General features: G+C 42.3%; 1 protein-coding gene across 1 annotated transcript in view; it reads left to right on the top strand.

Annotated features, from left to right (window-relative positions):
* The window catches only part of RYR2 (ryanodine receptor 2), a 6,224,161-nt gene that overhangs the window by 5,128,942 nt on the left and 1,080,618 nt on the right, over nt 1-14,601 (top strand). The gene's annotated exons all lie outside the window — the stretch shown is intronic.

Genomic DNA, 14,601 nt, shown 5'->3' with positions numbered 1-14,601 from the left:
CTACACAAGTTGCACACCTACTATAAGCAACATTTTGTTCAGTCATTTGAAAGCTTTTATATGTGACTAAACAGGTCTGTCTGTGCCACTTGGTGGTTGAAATGTTTAGAGAAATATGACATTTATGACTAATATAAATAAATATTATTTGAACAATAATTAATATCTCTCTACCTGCACTAGACAGAGGCCATATATTATTACTATTACATTGCCCATCATATAATCTTTAAGATGAAATCTTTCACTAACGTTTATGCAGCATGGCTTTGCAATTATTAATGTAAATATGAATAGTCAACATTAGATATCTGCTGGCATCAGTACAGTGTAACTACCAAAACACCTGGAAACATCACTGTTCTGTAATAAGTTAAGGGGTGTATGAAAATCTTTACCTTCTCCTTAGTGTTAAATGCACTGTTGAGAAATTTGTTCACCAGTGATTACATTTTGTACATCCTCTCAAGGTACTTTTTCGGCTGTCAGCACTTGCAGATGTAGCTGCTTAGGAATATTCTTACTAACAGACATTGGGTGTAAAAAAACATCCTGGATGGCTGGATTCTTTCTGAAAATATAGTTTTCAGCATATGCTCTTCTGTAATCTACAGTCTCTTTTATAATTCTTTTTTTCTTTTTAAACCATAAATTCTTAAAATTGCATATGTCCTGTCTTCTAGATATCCTTTTCATATCAGCATCATGAGTGCTACTGAATCTGTTCATGTGAAACTTGTTCTAATGCCTGCCATCAGCAAACTTTCAATGATGAAGTAAATAAAGTTAAACGCGAAGGGACTCTCATTAAATATGAACCCATCTTCCTATTTAATTATGTTAGAAGGATCTTAAAGGAGTACCACACTCACAGACACAAAAAACATGTTTAAAACATCATGGCATGATGTTTCCTACACTTAACAGCACTCTGGGATTATTTACAGGATTTTAAATATTTTTATATGTAATTCCAGACTCTGACCACATGGAGGCTAGCATATTGATGTGGTTTGGATAAATCAGGTTGCCATTCAGTATTCCAGAAATAAGCTGGGGTGGTGCAGCGGTAGCGTTGTCACCTCACAGCAAGAGGTTCTCCTGTTCGATTATCGGCTAGAGTGCCTTCTGTTTGGAGTCTGCATGACCTCCCTGCAGTTGAAGGTGTTCAAAAGATATGTGTGAATGGGTGTGCCTTCGCTGAAGGTTGGGTGATGAGCTGGCACCTTGGCACTGCAAAAATCTACTGCCAATCATTAGCGGAGTGGAGTTCCGCTGTGGCGACCCCTAATCGGGAAAAGCCGAAACAAGAACAAACATTCAGTATCCCAGAAATCATTGTTTGGCTCAAAAATGTTACATCACGCAGGCCTCCGTTTGCCTAAAGTTCCTGTCATTTCACAGATGTTGCATGCGTACAAAGTACTGAGTAAAATAAAACAGTGCAAATGTCACAGAACACACTCAAAGTGCTGTTTACTGCTGCCTTTTTTCTAATTTAGTTTAAATGGCACTAATTTGCGACAAAATGAATTCCAGTCTATTTACTTCTCCCCTCCCCCATAACACTTCCCTAGCTGTCAAAGTCCTGAGGGTAATTTGACCTGGTAATTCCATTGATTGGCAGATCTCAGCAGGGTGCTTGACCCATGTAATTTAATCTTTGCTCTAGCATTTCCTTTGTTAATGGGGACATTTTTTTGCTGCACTATAGCCATGGCCTTACTTGACTGCATTCACATCCAGTTTATGTAGCAACTCCTGTAAGGTGCATTCACATCCAGTTTATGTAGCAACTCCTGTAATGCCTTGCACCAAGGAGCTAAAGAATAAAACATTTAGATTATGAAACAGTTTAGATCTTTATTAATTTAAGTGTTAAGGTATCACTTCATGGGCAATCTATTCCAGAGTCTGGGGAGTCTCTTGTTAAAAATTGAGATTTGCATGTGCAAAGTGTGTTGGTATGCAGTGTTTGCCTACATATGTTTTTTCTCCACTGGTTGGTTTGCAAAAAAAACTTTTGCAATGTCCCTGGATTTGTCTTTGTACATACACACCAAATTGCTATATTTTCCCCTTCCTTTTTCTTGTGTCCAGAAGTCACTTATAACAAAGTAAATTTTTTATTGATTTTTTTTTTGTAGATAAAGGACATCAAGGTGAACTTACCTTGAATCAGATAATGGATGCCACTGCAAAGAATCACTGTTGAAATATTTGTGCATGGACAAAATCCCTTACTAAATCTATTTGCCAGCCTCCACTGCAATTGGTGCTATGGCTGTAATATACTGTTGTGCTTGCTCATGCCTTCCAAATATCGCCACCATTACATACCAGTTTTCCAATGTAGTAACCACCCGACATGCCCATACACCTTTAGCCATCAATATGCAGCTACTCCTGTCCATGTGAGTATGTGAATTCATTTTCAGACTTAAGGTGTGAAAGCTGCACTGAATTATTCTAGGTGCTTGTTCAGGTTTCACATGTTGCTTGCTTAGAGCTACTCTCATGTTAAGCCACTATGAATATGTTGCACTGCCACCTCTGATACCAGGGTAATGTTTTAATCTTTCTATTCCCGCAGTGCACACTAGCAGTATCTGGTGCAAATACAACAGAGGGGTATGCAAGTGATACACCACCTAAGCATCATTTGCCATGCAGAATGTATAAGTATGCATACCAAATTTCTGTTTCTCCAAACATCTGTGTTACTACATTACTACTGAACAAAATGAACATATTGAAATTTAACATGACCTGTTACCAGATGTAATTAAGATTTTTTTCCTGTATTAACAAATTTACATGATTCTCTGGCTGTTTGGTTTGATTCACTTTACTGGCTACCTGTAGAGGTTTGCTCTTAGCAAGTTGCAGTAAATATTTTTTTATCTGGTTGTTTACTTGGTTAGTTTGATTGTGCACACTATAAACGTTTCCAGAGGTGTCCTTGGGTAAAAGCTCAAAATGGTGCCATCTCAATAGTCTGACCTTGTACTGTAGTCCCTTAAGTGCTGCCTTACATATCTTGCATAAGGCAGATCTGAATTATCTATTGCAATGTCCAATTCCTCTATCAGGCAGTATTAAACTGTTTGACTAGATGAACCATGTGTTTGCACAAGAGTCTTACTTAAAAAGTCTCTTACCTTAATCACAATCAGGCCATGTATTACTCATAGGTTCATAGGTTGGTACTAGGCTATCAGCCCTAGGGCCTATACAAGCCTTGCCATAACAATTCCCTGGCTATTTCTTTCCACACTATTGACTTCCCTGGACCCCTGTCTAGCAGGGTGACTGACGTGATCCCTGGGGTGAATTTCCTTTCTCCCATCCAATCGTCAAGGTTCCTTTTGAAGAGGGCCAAAGAGGCACTCTGCTTGACATGTATGGGCAATCTATTCCAGAGTCTGGGGAGTCTCTGGGTCAGGAACCTATCCCTCCAGCATGTTTTGTTTATTGTGATGACAAGGTTTAGATCCCCGGAGCATGTGGCTCTGAGGGATTGGGATTTCTTTAAGTGTACCATGTCCAACAGCTCTGGGTTTGACATGGCCTTGTATGTTAAGCAGAGATCGCCTCTGAGTAGACAATATGTGACAGAGTATAGCTGGAGTTTTTTAAGGTGGTCAGCGTAGGGCATCTGCTTTAGGCCTGTGATTCTTTTAGTGAGGTATTTCTGTGGCCTTTCCAGTTGTTGCAGATGTCTTGAGTAGTACATACCAAACGGGGCATTGTATTCTATAATGGGTCTAATGAGGGATGAGTACAGTGGGACAATGACCTCCTTTTTTCTGGATGAAATGCCCTTAGTGATAAGGTGTGCCACATAGAAGGATTTCCTGACTGTTGTGGCGATGTGGTTATTGAAGGGGAGACCACTGTCCACTTGTGTCCCTAAGTCTCTTATCACACTTTCGGTGATTAGTGTACTGCCACCTATATGGTAATTCACAGATACATGTTTTTTCCCAAAGGGGATAACTATACATTTCTTGGCATTGAGCTTGAGCCCATGGCTCTGGCATCAAGCATCTGTTTCTGTAAGGCCCTTTTGTAGAGTATCCACATCATTTGGGGATTCAATAATGGCTCCCAGTTTGCAGTCATCTGCGAACTTTGTTAGCCAGAGTCCCTTAGTGTTGACCTGTACTTCAGAGAAGTAGATGCCAAACAAGAGCGGTCCCAGGACTGAACCCTGAGGTACTCCACTTGTCACTTGTCTGGCGCTGGATTTGGAGTCAGCTACTTTTACAGTGTGGGTTCTATCAGTAAGCCAGTTAGCAACCCATTTGGTTATGTAGGGATTAATGCCCAGCTTAGTAAGTTTATCTATGATTCCAGAGTGGGGGATGGTGTCAAAGGCCTTGGCAAGGTCTAGATAGGCTGTGCGGACCACCTTACCCTTGTCCATGGCTCAGTCAGTTTAGGAGACAAGATCAGCCCTTCACGAACCCAAACTGGGTGGGGTCCAGTGTTTGAAGGTTGCCAATGTCTTTGTTTATAAGTTCCATGATAATACGCTCCATGGCCTTGCAGATAAGGCTTGTCAGACTGATGGGACAGTAGTTCCTGGGATCCAAGTTGGATCCCCCCTTGTGGAGTGGGATAACTGTAGCTCTGCACCACTCAGTGGGCACAAAACCTGAGGTAAGGCTATGATTAAAGATGGCATTTAGGTGAGGTGCCAGTTCATATTGTAGTTCATGTAGTACACAGCCCGGGATGTCATCTGGTCCCATGGATGCTGTATTCTTAGCTTTTGAGAGTGTGTTTTTTACCTGTGTGGCTATTATTACCAGAATTTGGCAATCTTCCGGTGTTGAGATGGGCCATTTAGGGGGGTGAGAGGTGGGTGAAGTTGGCACTGAATCGATCTGCCAGGATATTGGCAATATCCTTGGGATCAGTATATTTAATGCCATTCTGTTTTAGCTCAGAACAGATCTGAGCATTGCCATATAGATTCTTGACATAGTTATAGAATGCCTTGTGGTTGTCTTTGGAATCTTTGCCAATTTTATTTTCGTAACTAGCTTTGGAGGATTTTATGAGGGATCTCAGTTTCTTACTGAGGCTGGTAAGGGAGCTTTTTGCATCCTGGGATTTTCCTCTTTTCTGCAACAGTTTCTTCCTTTTGTTGTAAAGTTTGTTTATGGCAGGGGACCACCAGATTGGCTTCCTTTTTTTGGATGAGAGCATCTTGGTTCTATTTGGGATGGCACGATTCATGCATGAGTGGATGTGCTCGTACAGTGCCTTAGTGTAGGATTCAGCAGTTGAACTTTCAGTTCCTGTCTGCATGGGTGTCATGAAGTTTGTCACTTCTGGCTTGAGTAGCATGAAGTTGGCTTTGGAGAAGTTTTTTATGGAGGTTTCCTTACTGGGGGGGGGGTGGGATGTGGATGTTAAGGGTGATTACCTTATGGTCAGACCTGACTAATGAGGGGGTGACCATAAGTGTGGAGCATCGATTTCCCATATTGGTGATGACCAGGTCTAGGATATTGGAACCCCTGGTAGGACTATGGATTAGTTGATCCAGGGCATTGGAGTTTATGAATTCCAAGAACCGTTGGGCAAAGGTGTTGGTACATAAGTAGTTTTCCCAGTTAATGGCAGGGTAGTTAAAATCAACCAGTATTAGGGTGTTTGGTTCTATCTTAATATTTTCCAGTATGTTTAGAAAGGTGTAGTGAGAATCTTGGGGTATGTTTGAGCATTTCTCCCCGGGCCTCCGCTGAAAACAGGATCTGTGGAACCTAGTTGGACTTTCCCAGTCAACAAATGTTAAATAAATAAATAAATAAATAAATAAAATGTTTGGAGATCTGTAGCAAGCTACAATTTGTATTGCAGTCTTACCTAGTGTCAGTTGCACCTGGAGAATTTCAGACGCATTGTGTTGGGCAACTAGCCTGGTGGTGTGAATATCCTTGGTGAATATTGACACTCCTCCACCTTTAGTGTTTCGGTCCTGGTTTGGTGGCTGAAAAGTGTGGTAAGAGTTGTAGTCTGGTATTGCAGGGGTGCTCTCTGGAGCCTTGAACCAGGTCTCAGTTACTGCACAGATATCGATGTTCTCCATTTTTAGGAGTGTCTCGAGAGAGTGCATTTTGAGGTTTAGACTTCTAGCATTGAGTAGCATTACCTTCAGATTTTGCATGCTTGTACCTGTTACAGTGGTGGTTTTGTCCTTTGAACTTTGCCTAAAAAAGGCACTATAGGGGTGGCAAGAGCCTTAGCCAGTAACCTGAATCCCAGGGGCAACAGGAGGAGACCATCTCTGGAAAAGCATTGTGGTCTGTCATCATGTCGCCCCAAGCAGACAGATACTGGATCCCCTTTGAATGACACCAGAAGCTTAGCCAATTGTTGAAGTCAATCATTTTGTCCTTATATTGTGGTATCATTCTGGGCGAAGGCAGGATGCTACTCAGGGCTAGGGTCATACCTGTCTGGGCCACATGATCCGAGAGCTCTTCCATATCTCTTTTCATGTAGTCCAGGGAGGTACGTCTCAAGTCATTCACTCCAACATGGACAATCAGTCATATTTGTACTTGTTGTGTAGTGACTTGAGTGCATGCGATATGTGGCAGATCCTGGCACCCGGCAGGCAGCTGACTGTAATTTCCTCCTTGTTCAACCTGGTGAGAGAAACATCAGTGTGCCGGACTATAGAGTCACCTATGACTAAAGTGTTAGGTACATTGTCTTGCCTTAGGGGCTGTTGCTGGGTGGCACACTGGTGTTGTGAACTATGTGACACTTTGGTTGTGATTGGTGTTTGATTGCGTTTCAGCTTCAGAGGTCCTTGTTGCTTGGGCAGGTTACAGTTAAGGGCCTCTGCATATGTGGATTTAGTGTTGCTATATGTGATTGTTGGTGGTGTGGGTTTAGAAGGGCTATGTGTTGCTTGAGGTGTAGTGTGGGTGTTAACCTTCTCCTCTTGACTGTCTAGCACAATCTTGGGTGTAGAGAGCTTTGCTTCCATTTTGGCTATGTAAGTGCATCTCTCACAGGTTGTAGTTTTGGGTGGTAGGAGGAGAGGTTTGTCTGTGTACATGAAGCAATTGTTGCATTGCCCCAGTATGCCCAGATTCACCAGGTGGACAGGAGAAATCACCGGAAGCTGACCCTTGGACATGCCTGGTTTGGTGTTTTTTTTTTTTTTTTTTTTTGTAAAGTACAGGAGCTGTTTTCCCTTACCTTAGGAAGGTACTTTGCAATTATAGGCTGTTTAGTGCCTACTTAATTTCTCCTTATTAACAAGGATATCAAGGTGAAATTCTAATAGTATTTTCAGGACAGCAATCCAATCTCTTCACTCCCTGAAAGATACAGCAGCCACCACTCATTTCTCATGTTCATCCATTCTTCAGCCAACATTATCCACATCACATAGTGCTACGCGACATCCCAACCTGCCTGTTACTGTCCAATACCTGTCAATACAGGAGAAGATTAACGCATACACTTAACTATATAGCAGCAGTCAAAAGGCAGTACTTAAATGATGTATCCATAAGCTGGCTTTTGGTTACAATGTGCATATGCAGAAACTACTGCATACTGCACTGTCGTGACAAGCCTCTGTACCACTTCACGGTAGCCAGCCTCACAGAGGTCCACTCACACCACAACAGTACTTGCAGCTGCAGCCAGATCCACTCATCTCACCACTATCATAACACTCCTGCAACTATGCAGGCTACCCCAAACATGCATCCTTTTGCCAATTATGCATTCTGTATATCTCACTTCTTTCCTCAAAGACCAGTCCATAAAACTGCAGCTGCCAAACAACAACAAGCGCCACTACACTGCTGCATCATTCACTCGAACACAGTCTGTAATGCTGCCACACAACAATCCCACTTTCAATATGCATTTACATTCTCTATTGATGGACGCATGCAAATTTTAAGATTGCTCTTAGCCATGACATTAACTGAAATTCAACCACCTGACTTTCCTAATGCCTGTATACTTACCCCATTGTATATGAATGACCTGCTCTATATTCTAAGAGCTCCAATATGCATTCCAATTTGAAAGCCTGTGCTGTTGTCAATGTTGCACACTGCGGTCCTAAACACATTCCTAGAGAGATGTTTACAGAGTTGTTAAATTGTATGACATGTCTTGTCAGTCATGGCAGTTTGACCAGTTGTTCAATACCAGGATTGTGAACTGGCCAGCACCCAGTTTCCACACCCCATTTATCATGGTCCATCACAGTTAATATGATATTACTTCTCAGCAACAGTTTAGCATAGTTTCTCCAAATGATGACCTCAGTACAACACAACCACCAGGCCTATACCAATACAACTGTTCACAAGTCATGAAAAAGTAGTGCGTATAGGGACTTAGTGACATATGTTTCACTAACTGTTTGTCTGCTCTTTCAGCACTTATAGTACATGTTAACTGCAACCCATTGTTCCAGTTATGTCAAAGCTAATGTCCTTCTGTTGTGACCGTCACTTGTTAAAGCCCCTGTGTAAGGAAAGGGCAAACATGCAATTCCTAGTCTGGGCCCTGCCCAAAACAAGCATTTCCATGTCACTGCTTTTAACAATGTCCACCAAGTTGATAAGACAGGATTAATACAATGAGGTATGTCACTGTTCTCATTTTGAACAGTTACAAATAACACTTTGCATGGTATTATACTAATGTACAAGTAATCAACAATGGTAACTGAAATATCACAATGCATCATAATACATAAGCAGTTTAGAATTAATGTGACAGTAAATGACTCCATAGATATATTTTAATTTAATTATGTTACATTTGTTTACTGGGATAGTCTCACTGGATTCATGTCCTTTGTCAGGAGAGGTCCGGGAGAAAATCTACCAACAGAAGAAATTACATAGATTGCTCAAGTTATATTACATTACATGGATTGCACAAGTTACAGAACATTAGAAAATATAACACAATGTGTTTAGTACAATGATTTAGTAATGTTCCATAATAGGGAGTCACAGTTCTCATGGTCTGACACAAGACAAGGTGTATTGTACAATGGTTTAGTAATGTTCCCAAATAGGGGCTCACATTTCTCACGGTCCGACACAAGACAAGGTGTTTTGTACAATGGTTTAGTAATGTTCCCAAATCAGGACTCACAATTCTCATGGTCAGACACAATTACAATTGAGACACATCTGATTGGAAGCAGAGCTTGGTTAAGTAATTGCATATTATATTTTTTACAGATTATGCTTTCAGTTTAAACTTAGTCAGGGTTGGTACATGGGCAAAGCCAGTTCTCACACACACACACACACACACACACACACACACACACACACACACACACACACACACACACACACACACACACACACACACACAAGTCATGTATTGGCTCTAACCAGAATTTGTAACAACTTTGTGTAGTCATAGTGTAACGACTGGGAAACCTGGGGACTGTGTCCATTTCAGCAGGATTATTTTTTCAGCACCCATGCAGCGTTGCAGTGTGTCTTATACCTCACTCTGCACAGCCTACTTACCTTTTTGAAGGTCTCCTGTCATTAGCCACCACCAATCGTGGCATCAGACAGGTAAGCTGACAATACTGTGTGAGGTCACTATGTGTCTCACTCCAACACCTAGAGTCCAACTAGGACAATACACATTCTCCTGCAGACCAATATGGGGTGGTGTGCCACATGGACCTTGCCTGGAACCTAATCTGCTTGCTGCTATTTCTCGTTAAGTAATAAGCCTAAAGTAGGTTCTTTTGATGACAACACTTGTAGAGGACAACCTCTGTGAATCAAGTTTGTCATTTGTCCTATATGGATCAGATGACATCAATGTTACTTCTGTTTCACACTCGCCAGTCATATGTCAGTCAGCCTTGCCTGTAGGTCAGAAGGCACATGGTCTCGGCGCTGTAATGACCTTCCCCTAAGTATGTTGCAGTACTGTAACCTGGCACATGGACTTTGTTGACCCACAGAGTACACAAGTTGGGCACCAGAATTCAGATTCATGTCTGACCACCTCAATGGACTGCTTTGCTTGCAATCTGTATAATTGAATGGCAAATGGTAATTTCAACTTTGATTGATCCATCAATGCCTGTTGGACAGGGACAATCGGTTTTCACTGCAAAAAATGACTTGGCCACAGTTGGGGATTCAACTGACTCGAAGAACTGCAGCCATTTCAGTATGATTCTCCTTATTTGCAAGCCTATGTAGCAAATCATGGACCTCATTGGGTACAGCATACATAACTGTTGTATAGCATTAGCATACACTCTGGCATCACAAACTTACCCAGGCATGTTAGGCTGCAGTAGTGTGGGAGGTCACTCTCTGGCAAATGCATATAACACCGTTAAGTGCAAGCATGGAAACCCACTTTCTCCGGCACACCACTGAGCAGTGTTGTTCCACAGGGAGCAGGTCTTGGACCAATTCTGCTTGCTACCATTGTTTGTTAAGGAATAGCTAAAAAGTAGTGTCTGCGGCTGACAGACTTTGCAGAAGACAAACAGTGTGAATCAAGCTCTTCATCTGTCCTCTATGGATCAGAAGCAATCACTGGCACTTCTGTTTCACACTGACCCATCCTACGCAAGCTCTGCCATGCCTCTAAGTGAGAAGGCTCATGGTCTTCATGTTGTGCTAAGCTTCCCTTGCTAGGTGAAGGTACTATAACCTGCCCAATGGACTTTACTAGTAGCTAGGTGAAGCAAATATAACCTGCCCAATTGACTTTACTAGTAGCCAATTTCTACACCATATATCTGAGTCCAGTCTCAGCACCACAAAGGATTGTTTTTTATGCGACAGGTGCCATTGGAGGTGTAATGGTAATTTAAACTTGGGGTGATCCACCCATGTCTCCTGGACAGAGACCTTAGGTTGATTGCAATAACAAGACTAACACATGACCTTGCTTGTAAGGCCATGATGGACATTACATTGGATCATAGTAAGTCAGTACGCTACACTGCTAATGAACCTTGCTATCACTGTTTAATGTCAACTGATGAGTCATATACACTTACATATACATAATATGCACTTGAATACCCATATCCATTCATAAACCAGATTATTAAGAGGAAACAAGTAAAATCGATGGACGGTATGAAGAATTCTGATTCAAAAGGTACTTACCCAGCACGTGGTTATCTTTACTATATTAACCTGGGTTCTCTTTATTTTTTCCAAACCTAGAAATATGTCTTTCAGTTACCAGTGCCTTCTCAGTACGTTCGCACCAAACTATATTCTTTGGAATTGTGGGTACTGACATCGGCTGAATTTCCAATATGCCTCTTTTGGCTTTTATGACATCCATCATCAGGTCATAGAGTTGGGGGGTTTAATTCCTCCAGGATTAAATGAATTGTTGTGAACAGCCAATGATTTTCCTCTTTCTATATGGGTGTGTGTATATAAGGAGTGTCTTGTTATTTCGATGCTTACACTGAGGAAGGCTTGAAACTAATGCTGAAACCGGTCTGTTTGTCATAACTTTATAATAAACGTTATACATTTTTACACCTTGGTGCTGGCTAATTTGTTTTTGGATTCAGGTCATAGATGTAGTCAGACTTTCGTTTCTCAAATATTGGCTTCACTACCCACTCCTGCTTTGCCTTCGGATACACCACATTGTATCTAAGGTCTCCCTTTGCTACTGAGTTTCGAGTAGGAAATCGGACCACTGCTTGTTCACAATTCAGGTTTTCGTTGTGATCAAGGATGGCCAAAATTATTTGTGCCTTCATTCCTGCAAAACTGAAATGCTCAAACTTTGGGCAGTGTTTGCACAGTAATGCATGGAACACCTCTAGGTTGCCAGTGTGACAGAACTTGGTAACCTGCTTTAAATCTTTAATAAAAACTCGATTTGCAACTATCCTCTTCAGTGCACTGTAGCATGCATCATCTTCATCCATCCACTTCTTCTCATCTCCTTCGTCCACTGGCATCTCATGACCGCAACATGAAACCTTTGTTGTTCCACTCCAGCTGTGTCGGTCTGTTACATGGTAGAGCAATGACAACCACTTCTCCTGTAGTACAACTTCATCGCCTTCGCACGTTTCAGCACACCACTACAGGTGATTGAAAACACTGTAGCACCACTGTAGCAACTCTCTATTTACTCTCCTTTTGCCAGCTTCTGTAATTTCCTTTGTCAAGCTTTTGGCCATATGCCATGCATCAAACTGGTGATCCACTGCTGGGAATTCCTTGCGCATCACAAACCAGATCCCCAGATGTCAGTCGGTTGCCACAAGACTTAAATTAACATTTCTTGACAGCAAGTTTGACAGGCACTTCTTGAAAGCTTTCTTCTCAAGTGCCACTGAAGATACTCCTGTGCAAACTTGCTCAAGGCAAAAAGTCAATGATGTGTCCAGAGTCCAGGTCCATCATGCTATAGCAGCAGTATTTGGCTGAATATCCTGGAGTATCACACTGCCCATCATCCCCTAACCTTATTTCCTTCCCCTGACTATCTTCCAGCTGACGATTCTGATGGTGTATCCAGGTATGCTGCATTACTGGAAATAAATATTGCCTTTGAATGGTGTAGAAGGTTGTCTCACTGATAAACTCCAGCCTCAAATATGCACAGAAATGCGCAATATGGGCATATCTACTAACACTGAATAGAAGAGAAGATGTGAATAGTAAGTTCCCAGCAGGCATTCGGCCTATAACTGATTGACTTTCCCACTGAAGAACTACATGTCCACTAATGCAGCATACCTTCACAGATACATAGGACCCTAACTTTCTTTTCTTTTCCACTTCTGCAGCAGGACTTCGGCATTCTGGGCAGGTCAATTTTAACAGCACTGAATCAAGGGAAGACTCAAAAACAATAAACTTTGGTTCGCTTATCATATTCTCATCTTCATCCTCTTCCACCACTGTGTCTTCCATGTCAGTGGTCGTCATGCTTTCAGAAGGGTAGCTCCAATTGGGATGCTTTTCCATCTCATTTGTCCACCGAGAATCCGAGGACTCACTCTGCATGCTTGTGTTATGCATATCTGGTGCGAGCTTGATTGGAGTGCTGCAAGCCTGCACCTGAAGAGACATGTAGGCACTTGAGCTAGGTGTGGCTTTAAGACATGGGTTGACACTGACTCAATGCCACTGTCATCATTGGAAACTTGATCTTCTGGTCTTCCTGACTGAGTCGTTTCAGTCTGAACAAGTGTGGATTTCATGCAGTATGTGTGGTCCATCATCAATGACACTGCATCTTCGGGAAACTGTATAGCTGCATCCTTCATCTTCCATGGTCTTGGATTCTGCTCCACTAACTTTGCTTGAACTCCTACACTGATGCCTTTCTTTTGCCGGAAGTTTGTTTGGCATGCTAACATACTCCTTTCCACTGCAGTCATTTCTATGGCTTCCACTACTTCTTCATATACTTGTACCTGCAAATCAGAGAAAACTACCTATGAAATTTATACTGCATAGCAGGCAGTCATAACAAATTATCCTGCTTAGGACAGCAGATTGCACACTATTTGGTTCAATGGATGATGCTCAATTCACATTTCCATGTTTAACAGTCTGTCACTGTCATTGTCTGGAGCATTATGTGTATTAGCATTGCATTTTTTTACCATTTCTACACATTACTCTACAGCAGCTAACAGGTAGTGTGCTAATTCCAGCTGTTTTCTTCCAATGGAAGGGAACATGAAGTGCCACATCACTGTACCAGCACTGAACACTGGTGCTGTACTCCATGAAGTGCCACATCACTGCACCAGCACTGAACACTGGTGCTGTACTCCATGAAGTGCCACATCACTGTACCACCACTGAACACTGGTGCTGTACTCCATGAAGTGCCACATCACTGTACCAGCACTGAACACTGGTGCTGTACTCCATGAAGTGCCACATCACTGTACCAGCACTGAGCACTGGTGCTGTACTCCACGAAGTGCCACATCACTGCACCAGCACTGAACACTGGTGCTATACTCATTGAAGTGGCACATCACTGCACCAGCACTGAACACTGGTGCTGTACTCCATGAAGTGCCACATCACTGCACCAGCACTGAACACTGGTGCTGTACTCCATGAAGTGGCACATCACTGTACCAGCACTGAATACTGGTGCTGTACTCCATGAAGTGCCACATCACTGTACCAGCACCGACCACTGGTGCTGTACTCCAGAATGCTTTCAGTGACCATCTATCCGCAAAACAGTTCAAACACTTAACACTACACCAAGTCAATACTTACCACTACAGAAAGTTTAACCTCTGCCATGTTGGACAGCACAGAAAATGCACATTTCTCACTGATCTCCTATCAGTACACACTCATTGTGTAGTGCAGCATTACTCGTGTCTCTCTCCCTAAATAAAACAGTTCTCCCTACAGTGACACCCTCAGCAGTACACCAGAGCTCTGCCACCAGTTCATATTGCACAGGTCTTCATACATACGTACCTCTACAGGTTCTGGCACAGGACGGTCTTCCATGTCATCTGGAACCACTGCAGGCTCTGCTTCCTCATGCACTGTCTCCATTTCATTCTGCCTCTGC

The sequence above is a fragment of the Protopterus annectens genome, chromosome 1.part2 (genome assembly GCF_019279795.1).
Source record: "Protopterus annectens isolate FY-2018-M chromosome 1.part2, PAN1.0, whole genome shotgun sequence".
Taxonomy (NCBI): Eukaryota; Metazoa; Chordata; order Ceratodontiformes; family Protopteridae; genus Protopterus; species Protopterus annectens.
The sequence above is the reverse complement of the archived record's forward strand: the minus strand, read 5'-3'. Positions and strand labels throughout refer to the sequence as shown.